This window comes from Acipenser ruthenus, chromosome 1, assembly GCF_902713425.1.
Source record: "Acipenser ruthenus chromosome 1, fAciRut3.2 maternal haplotype, whole genome shotgun sequence".
In the NCBI taxonomy this organism is placed as follows: domain Eukaryota; kingdom Metazoa; phylum Chordata; class Actinopteri; order Acipenseriformes; family Acipenseridae; genus Acipenser; species Acipenser ruthenus.
The window spans coordinates 42,537,814-42,549,106 of record NC_081189.1 but is presented as its reverse complement, the minus strand read 5'-3'; the positions used below and the strand labels follow the sequence as shown (position 1 = coordinate 42,549,106).

At 39.0% G+C, this 11,293-nt stretch overlaps 1 long non-coding RNA gene across 1 annotated transcript; it reads left to right on the top strand.

The window, feature by feature from the left end:
* Positions 1–6,822: 6,822 nt before the first annotated feature.
* Positions 6,823–9,677, top strand: LOC117420869 (uncharacterized). The gene is made up of 3 exons (XR_004547425.3): positions 6,823–7,013; positions 7,785–8,157; positions 8,447–9,677. It is a non-coding gene; the product is annotated as an uncharacterized LOC117420869 (long non-coding RNA).
* Positions 9,678–11,293: the final 1,616 nt, after the last annotated feature.

Here is an 11,293-nt window from a genome sequence, read left to right as displayed (position 1 = left end):
CCCGGTATTGTCAGAAGTTGAGTCCTGAAGACATACAAAGGATCAGCCATCGATACCAGTTGGATATGTAAAGAACAGAATGATTTTTTACTGTACAGCTGGAGGAACAGTTAGTAAAATACATTACAAAGGCATCATTTTTTATGGTCTTTCGACTAAAGAAATACGCAAACGTGCTTACCAGTCAGCCGTGTCTCATAATTGAAGTATCCCTCATTCTTGGCTAGATGTTGAAGAAGCCAGTGCAGAATGGTTTACAGGCTTCTTGAAACGTCACCCATATTTATCAATTCGCAGGCCTGAGGCAACAAGCCTAGCCCGAGCCAGTAGTTTCAACAAAGAAAATGTGGGTGCTTTCTTTGACAATCTGTCACAAGTTCTAATGCGGCACAAATTTGGACCCAGTGATTTGTGGAATATGGATGAAACTGGTGTGACTACAGTCCATAAACCTGATAATGTTGTAGCCCGCCGTGGATTTAAACAGATGTGCATGTTCTGTGTCAGCAACAGGAAATAGTATTCCACCATATTTCATATTTCTTAGTGTGTATTTCTGTGATCTCTTCTTGGCAAACGGGCCAACTGAAAGTAAAGGCAGCGCAAAGACTTTCTAAAACATTTTGTGGAACATTCAAAGTGCTCCAAGGAGAAGCCATGTTTATTGCTCTAGGACAACCATGACTCCCATCTCTTTATAGATGGTCTCAACTATGCCAAATCATTTCCACCGGTTACAGCCACTTGACAGGTCTGTTTATGGACCGTTGAAGAAACACATCAACACTGCCAGTGATGCTTGGATGCTAAATCACTCAGGAAAAACAATGACAATATATGACATTCCTCGGATCATAGCAACATCTTATCCTCTCGCTGCATCTTCACTTAATATTGTGGCTGGTTTTAGATTAACTGGCATATATACCTACAACAGAGATGTGTTTCCTGATTCAGAGTTTGCTCCTAAACCGACAACCACCTAATGACAGTGCCACACCTGGACCCAGCAGACCTGTGCCCACCACTGATGACAATGCCACACGTGGACCCAGCAGACCTGTGCCCACCACTGATGGCAATGCCACCTGTACCCAGCAGACCTGTGCCCACCACTGATGGCAATGCAACTCCTGTACCCAGCAGACTTGGGGCCAGCATGCCTGTGCCCACCACTGATGACAATGCCATACCTGGGGCCAGGAGACCTGTGCCCACCACTGATGACAATGCCATACCTGGGGCCAGGAGACCTGTGCCCACCACTGATGACAATGCCATACCTGGGGCCAGGAGACCTGTGCCCACCACTGATGGCAATTCCATACCTGGACCCAGTAGTTCTATGCCTACAGAAAATGTTGGCAAAACATGTTCACCCACCCCTGAATATCTGCGACCATTTCCCAAAGCTGGACCTCAAAAAAGTGTAAAAGTCCAAAGGAGCCGAAAACGTAGAACAGCAATATTGACAGATACACCTGTTCAGGTTGCAATTCAGGAACAAAAAGAAAAACACCAATAGTCAAAACTGTGACTCTTGTGATTCACTGGGCATTGAGGAAATGCCTTACTTGTGTCTGTGTTGTACTACTGTTTTGTTTGAATATCAGTGAATGCTATTACATACAACTACTACTAGTAGTAATAATATTAAAAATAGGTTTAATAATAATAACAATTATCTGCTTTTATTTTTATTGTGTAAAATATTGAAAAATACAGACGTGAGTTTGAAAGAAAACACACTCACACACAATTACTTTGTTTCCACGACATCTGCAGCATCGTGCTCCATTGTTCTGTCACTGTTGAAAGCGTGCCACATTGTTTTCATGATTTTTGTAAAAATCCATACCGTGCCCTTGCTTGTGTCAGCACCATGCCAGTATCCTCATACCCAAATGGCACGGTGCTGCCCAGAGCCCTGTTGTGCACAAGTGTGACGGGGAGCCCCGCCCCTATGTATATATGGTGTGCTATTTTTATGATTTATTTGTATTGTATTATTATTATTATTTGTAGTAGTGTGTACACACACACATATATATATATATATATATATATATATATATATATATATATATATATATATATAGTGTTTTGTGCGGATGGATGAAAGCTGTCCCTCATTATTTACCATTTGAGAACGGCGAAAAACCCGTCTGAAAGTGTAGCTGGTGTGGATGGGGTTGAATCCCCAACCCTGTAAAGCTCATGGGAATGTGGCTGGAGCCTTAATAAGGTCATTGTTTAATATGTAATTAAGGCTCCAGCCACAGATATAAAAATGGGAAAAGGGTAAAGTTAATGTGAATTGATTAACCATTTCCACAGTTTTTCAGGTGTTTATTGGCTATCCACCGATTTATTTATGTTTTTGTATCAGGGGTGTTTTACTGGGTTTTATCAGTTAAAACCGAAAATCAGAAGCCCTAATTATATACTGTAGCGTTTCAGGGGAACAAACAAGAGCCAAACAACTGCAGCAAAATCTCACTCAGATGTTTATTCATTCAACGTCAGGACACCACAACTCAGCCCCGAGCTGCTCGCAGGCAGCTCCTAAATAGAGATCCCCCTGAGCCCTATTGGCTCACACACACAAGGGCACATTTACATACACACTGACCAATTGCTCAGCCCCTCGGTCCTGTGCAAGCAGCTGACCGGCGGAACTGAACACAAACCACAGTGCAGCAAACACAGACCCCATCTACATACAGCTGCACTGTGCACGTGACACCCCAGTCAGCACGCAAGCACTGCCTAGACCAGTGTTTTTCACTAATTTTCAGAGGGGGGCCACTTTCGCCAATAAGACATCAGTGTGAGGGCCGCCACACCGCCTGCAAGACAAAATAATGCAATCTTTAATGTAATTATGTTATATAACAGCTTAACTAAATAGAAGTCTGCATGTGCAATAAAACAATATAGGCTTAATTATTAGAAACCAAAAATGTAATATGAAGCCACCTTCATATTACATTTTGTTTTAACCAAAATAATATTACAATAATAAGAATAATACAATAAGTTAGATTTCAAAACTTACTTTAAAAGCTGGATGAGCGGAAGTGTGCCTGATGCGCCTTAACCCTTTTCATGCAGTATTTGTAATCCCATAGCAATCCTTGAGAGGCAGTCCAAATGTTCATTTGTCAATCTGTTCCTCTGTTTTCTTTTCACAATGTTCATTGTTGAAAAGGTTGCTTCATATGTGTATGTGCTGACAAAAAAGGACAGCACTTTTTTCACACAGTGTATGACAGTTGGGTATTCTGTGTCAGGGACCATGTTCCAGAAATGAAGAACACCTGACTGAAGTTCAGGCCGCAAGATGTCATTTGTCTGAAGCTCAACGATTTCACTCTCCAGTTTCGCACAGTCAGAACAGAGGTCTGTGATGACAGGTGACAGAGTTGACGCTGGCACGTTGAACGGGCTCTCAATGAAGTTGAAAAAGTCCTTGTACTCGTTCACTTCTTTGAATCTAGATTCGAACTCTGCCCTCATTTCCTCCAATATCTGCACAAATGATTGTAGTTTTAATGTTTCAACAGCTCAGGATCTTCTGTTGTGATTGTTTTGAGTTTTGGAACGTGCACAAACTCTCTGTCAGGTATGAACAGTGCCGTGATCTTGTTTTGAAATGCTGTTACGACACACAGCATGTTACTTGGAAGTTTATGTTTCCCTTGCAGTTGGAGATTCAGCGCATTCAAGTAGCAGGTGATGTCGGTCAAAAATGCCAGCTTTATTACCCACTCTGGGTTTTCCAAATCTGCCTTCCTCCTCCCTTTGCTTTCAACTAATTCCCAAATCTGATGAAGGAGACTCAAAAATCTCTCCAGCACTCTGCCACGCGACAACCATCTAACCTTGCTGTGCCTCTGTGTCTGCGTCTGCGACCCCGCTCCCTCCGGGCTCTTCATTTTCAACAGTATTATTGGCTGTTTTATCTTTTTCACTGTTTGATTTTCGAATTAAGAACCGATCCATTTTTTCTTCCCCTTAAGCTAGCTCTTTTTTTCTCCGTTATGTCTGCTACTAGCTAGACTACTCTTCTTCGTTGTGGTTGACGGGCTGTGCAAGCATAATGTTTTTATATACTGCCACCTACTGATGTAGTTATGTTACTTTTATTCTTTGCGTTGGAACACTCATTTGAAACCACTGGGTTTGACAGCATGCTGGGGTGTTTTCACATTTGTGTATTGTCGGGGCGTCAGGGGCCGCACTAAAGACCACCAGGGGGCTGCCAGTGGCCCGCGGGCCTTGCAATGAAGAACACTGGCCTAGACACAAAACGCTCTTTACTCACAGATTCATGCAGGGTGACACACAAACGACGGGAAAGACAGGACAGGACAGATCGCTACAATACAATAAGAAGTCGAATGAAAAGCTATCCAGTGCCGTGAAAAAAAAAAAAAAAGTTGATAGCAGATTTTTACATTTTTTTTAAACGGGCTGAGTCGGGTAGTTGTATTATTATTATTATTATTATTATTATTATTATTATTATTATTATTATTATTATTATTATTATTTCTTCTGTCAAAAACCCAAAGCAAATTTAAAAACTTCATCTTGATGCTTCTGAGATGACCTTTATAGGTATTACGTAATTTTGTTATCTACACAGATGTATATGTTTCGAGGGGACCGCTTGGCATGCTGACACGGTATAGCCAAAATGTGGTCCCTTGTACTTGAACGGTGGGCTTGTTCTTATATGCCGAGAATTTGGGCTTCATAATGTTTCTGTACAGGCCAACATGTTGAAGTACTTTACGAGAGTAACCAAATGTTTAAAACTAAAAGTTTAAACTTAGTGTTTAAAATATTCATATGTTTATTAGTATTCTAGTTTGTTTACATTTGTTAGCCTTGAGTTTGATCGAATTTCAATGTAATGGAGCACTGTGCCTTTAAGAAATGAATAATTTGAACAGAGGTAGGTGACGTCACAGATGACGTATGAATATGTCCATGGACTTAAAAAAAGGGACCGTCTGTAGTTGTAGCTTAAGCTAAAAAGCTTTACCATCACTGAAAGAGACACTGCTTCAAGCAAACCTCTAGAAAAGTAGAAAAGAGTTTATTGTTTGTACGTATTGCTTTATTAAACATTTAACTTGAACTGTGTGCTTAATACTTGATAGCTTTCTACAAGTTCGAAGTTGACTATAAAATCTGGTCCTGCGATGTGATTTATAGCTGGAATTGAGTAGATTTGGTCGGGTGATAGCAAACCACTCCCCCTTCTCAACCCACATGTAGTCAACAAGCGATCGCTGCTTGTTGAAGGGCGGAAAGGACTTGTTTTTGTTCCGCGCGATTTCACTTGGAATTTTTCTTGTGTTTTGTTACCGCGAATGCTTTCCCATTTGGTCCGGCCCCTGGTCTCCCCTACAATGCAGCAGCATGATTTATTTTGTTACCATACCGGCAGCCTACAGTCTAAAGTAAAAAGAAAGTGTGCTCGGTGTTCATCTGATTTTACTACTCTACTGTATACTGTATAGGCGTACTGTACAGATTTATACCTTTTTTCATAATGTAATGTGCAGCCTACACAAAACACATTAGTGTTATTTCTGCGCAATGATTTGTACTTTTAAAATACATTGAGCACTATAAATGTATGTGTGTGCGACTTTATTGTATTTTTTAAAAACCCAACACGTGAACGTTGGACAAACATGTCCGGTTTAGCGAGAGTCTACTGTATGATTATGAAAAGCTTTTTGATAGAAACACATTTTTTATTTGGGGGTGAAGGTGGGGGCCACACTATAGATTCGGATGGGATTAAAATATAATTAACAGTATTAAAATAGGTAAAATGAAGACGGAACAGAATGCATTGTACAGATGACGTTTACATTTAAGAAAAACAATGTTGTTTTGATTCTTGAACCCTTGCATGTATAGACGTTCGGGCACCCTCTGCTGCAGTAAACCACAACTCATCTCCCACTATTTATTTGAACAATGTTTATTTGAAGGTCTGACAAGGATTTTGCACAGGCAAAAATGACATAGGCGGCAGAAGCTGTGTGACGATTTGAAATGGCAGATATTTAGAGTCCTGTATAGCCATAACGTGTTAATGTGACACTATTATTTTTTGTGGGCTAATTGTACATAGACACATAGACTAGGATAAAAAGAAAATATATTGAAATAATGTAGTTTCAATTTAAAATAATATTGTATTATCTAGCCTACAACAATGTGAAGCCTACAACACATCAGCATGACTTGTTTTCTATTACATGTAGGATAGACGCACACAAAAAAAAAGCCTGCTAGGTATTCATTTGATTTTACTACTGTACTGTTTAATCCTATTGTACATATCTGTATTTTTACATAATGTACTAAACAAACATAAATCAATTAAAAACATACAAATACATATAGTACTTTAATTAATGTGGAAATAAATATATATATTCAAATATATGAATAACAAACTAACTAAACTAACAAACAAATAAATCAATCAATAAAACCTCCTAAGATAAAGAAACACCTCCCCAAAACCTGAAGAAAAAAATGGAGCAAAAAATGTACAAAAAAAAATAATAATCCGACTTACAATTGAACTCGGATCTGGAGTTGTAGTCCTGAGAGCTATGCATTATACATGCATGCGGTGTGGAGTAGTGGTTAGGGCTCTGGACTGTTGAACGAAGCAATGTAAAAACCCAACTGTATAATATCTAATTGTAACTCGCTTTGGAAAAAAGCATCAGCCAAATAAGTACATTATTATTTTTATTATAAATAGGTGAGAGCAAAAGTTCCATTTGGGATGAAAATGATGCACGTAATAAATCAAACGCCGATTGCTCTTGCGAAAGAGTGTTACTGTGATAGTATCGCTAGTTTCCATATCGTATCTTTATCCAATCCGTGAAAGAGGCAGAGACGGATATCGCTTGTTTGGGAAGCAAAAGAGGCGGAAACAGGAAGAACGCTACCAAAAACAAACGAAGGTAGGAGTCTGTGAAATAATTAATACACGCGCAAAACCCTGACGCGCATATACTGTATATATCTATATATAAAATGATTATTTTAGTAGTAGTATTTTTCTTACAGGCATTTAACGTTGTGTGTGTTTTATTTGTTAATGAGTTTGTATTCAAAAGTTGTTTACAAGATTGTTTATGTTTTGTAGATGTTTATTATTGTATAGGTTATATCTACGTGTACAAGACGCTAATGAGAACAAAACCAACACATGAATACATATTTTTCTGCAATCAGAACCAAGTGGCGATATTGTAAAGCTAGCATAACCTACAATATGACCTGTTCATATGTTGTTGATGTTATTATTAGAAGCAGTAGTGTGGCTAAAGCATTTATCCAGCAAGGCACCTTACATACAACACTTGAGAATGAATATGTAGCACACCAGGCTGTGACAATACAAGTAACCAGGTTTTTCCATTTCCAATTCGGTTTTATAAGCAAATCCAATTCTAATACAGCCTATTCCACACAGTTACAATTCCAATACAGCACAGGGTTAGTTTACTTATAAGTAGGAGATTGAATAAAAAAAAAAAAAACTGGAATTGACCCCAACCCTGCAAGTAACTGTGTTTTACTGTAAATGGCTGCATTTCCAGAAAATCACTGAAACTATTTAATTATACAAACATATAGCATATAGGGTGGTACGCATCCTGTATGCAAAGTGCTGTTATTGTACCTTATTCAGCTGATGCTAATGTAGAATACACCTCTTCTTTCCCAAGTGCAAAAGAAAACGGGTCCGGTTCAGCAGAGAGGATGAAGACATCATCATGGTAGAGGTAGTGGAGAGATGGGACGAGCTCTTCGGTGTGCAGAGCCTTTCTCTCGCTTGAGGTGCCAAGGCCCGTATATGGCAAAACATAGCAACACGGGTCTCGGCATCCTCGAGTGGTGTAAGAGATGGCGAGGACATCCGCAAAAAATGGACTTACATCAAACAGAGCTTAAGAACCAGAGTGGCTGACCAGCGGACATCCACCGCACAGACTGGCAGGGGAGTTAACACCACACCGGAACTCACCCCCCTGGAACGTTTGCTGTCCCTGATGGGCCACGAATGTGTGGGGGGTGTCGATGCTCCTGTTGTTGGCTTTGGTAAGTATATAGAGGTGATTAGCAAATGTACTCATCACAACATGAGGATTTGAATTCAGTCTACACATGCATAAATACAACCTATGTTCTGGGGAGTATGCGGAAATGTGCATGCATTCCATATACATCAAAGCTGTGAATTACAACATTAATAAATAGTAGCCTGCCCTTTTACCTGTCTTTTAAAGGAGAAATGAAACTAACATGTTTGATTTTTTTATTTATTTTCAACACAAATGTAGTTGCACTCACAGAACATTAACATTACACTGTCTGGTCTGTCACATAGGGCCAGAGCCACAGTGTCCACAGCCGCCTCCACTTCAGATACAGGGGTCCACCTCTAGAAGACAACCTGGCCCCCGTCCTGGCAAGCATCCTGGACAGACAGGGGCATCCCTCCAAATAAAAATAAAAAACTTTTTTATAGCAGAAAATAATATTGCAGTTTAATAAACTTTTTTTTGGTTTACATTTGTAGTGTTTTATATTTTTTAATGCATTATCATATTTAAACACACTGAATATACAGTATCATGTAATAATTATTTTGACACAGTTTGTGTATAACATATTTGTATACCTACCTACATACAATGTTGCTAGATTATTTGCAGGTGTTTTCTTTGGCACTGGGAATAGGCTCCCACATCCTCCTCACCCTCAGACCCATCACCTCCTGCTCCCTCATCACCGGGATCATGTCGTTCCCCAGCAACTGGCTGTTCTGGTTGCTGGTGGCCTCTTGTGGCAGCATTACATAACAGGATAATGCAATGTTGTGAAGTACACAACATGCAATGATGATGCGAGCACACTTTGAGGGCCTGTACTGTAGTAACTTAATTGCTATATGAGTGCAATCCAGTGCCCCTGTACAAACCACAAAAGTAATTTAATATCTCCCACAAATGTAATAACCACCTGCCCACAAATGTAATATCTCCCACAAATGTAATAACCACCTGTTCACATATATAATGTCTCCCACAAATGTAATAACCACTTGTTCACATATATAATGTCTCCCACAAATGTAATAACCACCTGTTCACATATATAATGTCTCCCACAAATGTGGGAGACATTATATATCCCACCAAAGCGGCACAGACCTTTGTCTTCACAGATAGGGGGTGGTTGCGTGCATACCGAGACATTAGATGAGGTCGAAGCACATCACACAAGTATTCTATAGTGTTACGATCGAACCAAAAATGATCAACCAGGAGATGATCAATGAGTTGTGTTAGGTCCTGATGGGGTCTGAAGGAGTAGGGAGTGGGACGCGGGCGCTGATGGCGTTGTCTTCTTCTTTCTAAAAGTATCACAATTGCCTCGATGCCAGCCATTGTTAGGGAAGAAGGTTGATGTGTAGCCTTTATATAATTCTGCTGATAATCACAATTGAATTGGTGTAGGTGTGTAACTGTTACATTAATGAATTACCGGTATGCCTGTGTGTGTTTACGTGTAAATGTGTTAATGACATCTTTCAATCTGCAGCAGAGACAGAGTGAGCTGAGCCACAGCTTGAATGCCTTTTTGTGATTAAAAGATTAATACATTCTTTAGTAGTATTCCAGTTTGTTTACATTTGCTTTACTTGAGTTTGATGAGGTTCATTGTAAGGCACTGTGCCTTTAAGAAATGAAAAATTGGAACGAAAGTAGGTGATGTCACAGCTTAGGAGCAAGTGAGAAGTACTACTAGCCTACAGGCCCGTCGACTTAAATAAAAAGTTTGTCGTGGACACCCTAAAGACAAGAAATAAAAGAAAATATATCTGAAACACTTTACCATCACTGAAAGACATTAAATGCTTAATACGCGATAGTTTCGATAACTTCGAAGTTGACTATAAAATCCGGTCCTGCGAAAGTCTTGCGATGTGATTTATAGCTGGAATTGAGTAGATTTGGTCGGGCGATAGCAAACCACTCCCCCTTCTCAACCCACTTGTAGTCAACAAGCGATCGCTGCTTGTTGAAGGGCGGAAAGGGCTTGTTTTGGTTCCGTGAGATTTCGCTTGGAGTTTTTCTTATGTTTTGTTACTGCGAATGCTTTCACGTCGTCGTTCACTAAGTGCTAACTTTGATTTGGTCCGGCCCATAGTTACAATGTACTTTTTTGTGTAGGTTCTTTCTGGCATTAACAAAGTTGGAAGGTTACATTGTAACAATTAATCTTGATGAATCTTGTAACGTGTCAAATAGTCTGGTACCTATTTATACAGTTCGTTATTCATATATTTAGTAAAAAAAATATAAATAGCCTAATAAATATAAGGGCATATTAAAGTAACATGAATGTGTTTGTACACATTACACTATGTATAAATATAGATATGTACAACAGGTTTAAACAGTACAGTAGTAAAATCAAATGAGTAGCAGGCTTTGTTTGTTGTCTATCCTACAAGCAATACAAAACAAACCATGCTAATGCGTTGTAGGCTTGACATTGTTGTATGACGTGTAGATAATAACATTATTTTAAATTGAAACTAAATTATTTAAGCATATTTTCTTTTATAAGTAAGTTCCTTCACCTGTTGTCAATAGAATAAATACTGTGCACAACTTCAGACCTGTTGCCACCCACCATTTCTATGTTAATTTGAATTTTTCTGACCAGTATTTTTGCTCCCGCAATTCTGGCCAAATTACCGCCACTTAGTAAATGAGGACCTAAAGAGCCTCATTAATTTTTTTTAATTTTAGAGTGAAATGAAATACAGAGTAAGATTTGGGGGACTACTGTAAGTATAAATCTAAAAAGTTTGCGAACGGCTGAATACCAAGCAAAACCATTTAGCACCATTGAGCCTCTTTTATTATCCCAACCTTTGTTTCATTGTGCTGTTTTACTCAGGAATAGTTGGTTAGTCTTGATAACTTTGATTTAAACTACATGTATTTTGCATTACTGCTAATTCGTCTTATTGGTCATCTATACTGTAACTTCACTATATATTCAGTAGTCCTAAAAAGAAACATACTGTAGTAATACAATTAGACAAACGTGACTTTTCTTACAAAACAGACTAGGGCTAGCGCATTATGTGATTGTGAGGTAATGGGGTTTAGATGTGCCAAATAGAAATAACATTTTACAGCATTAATAAATTGCAAGC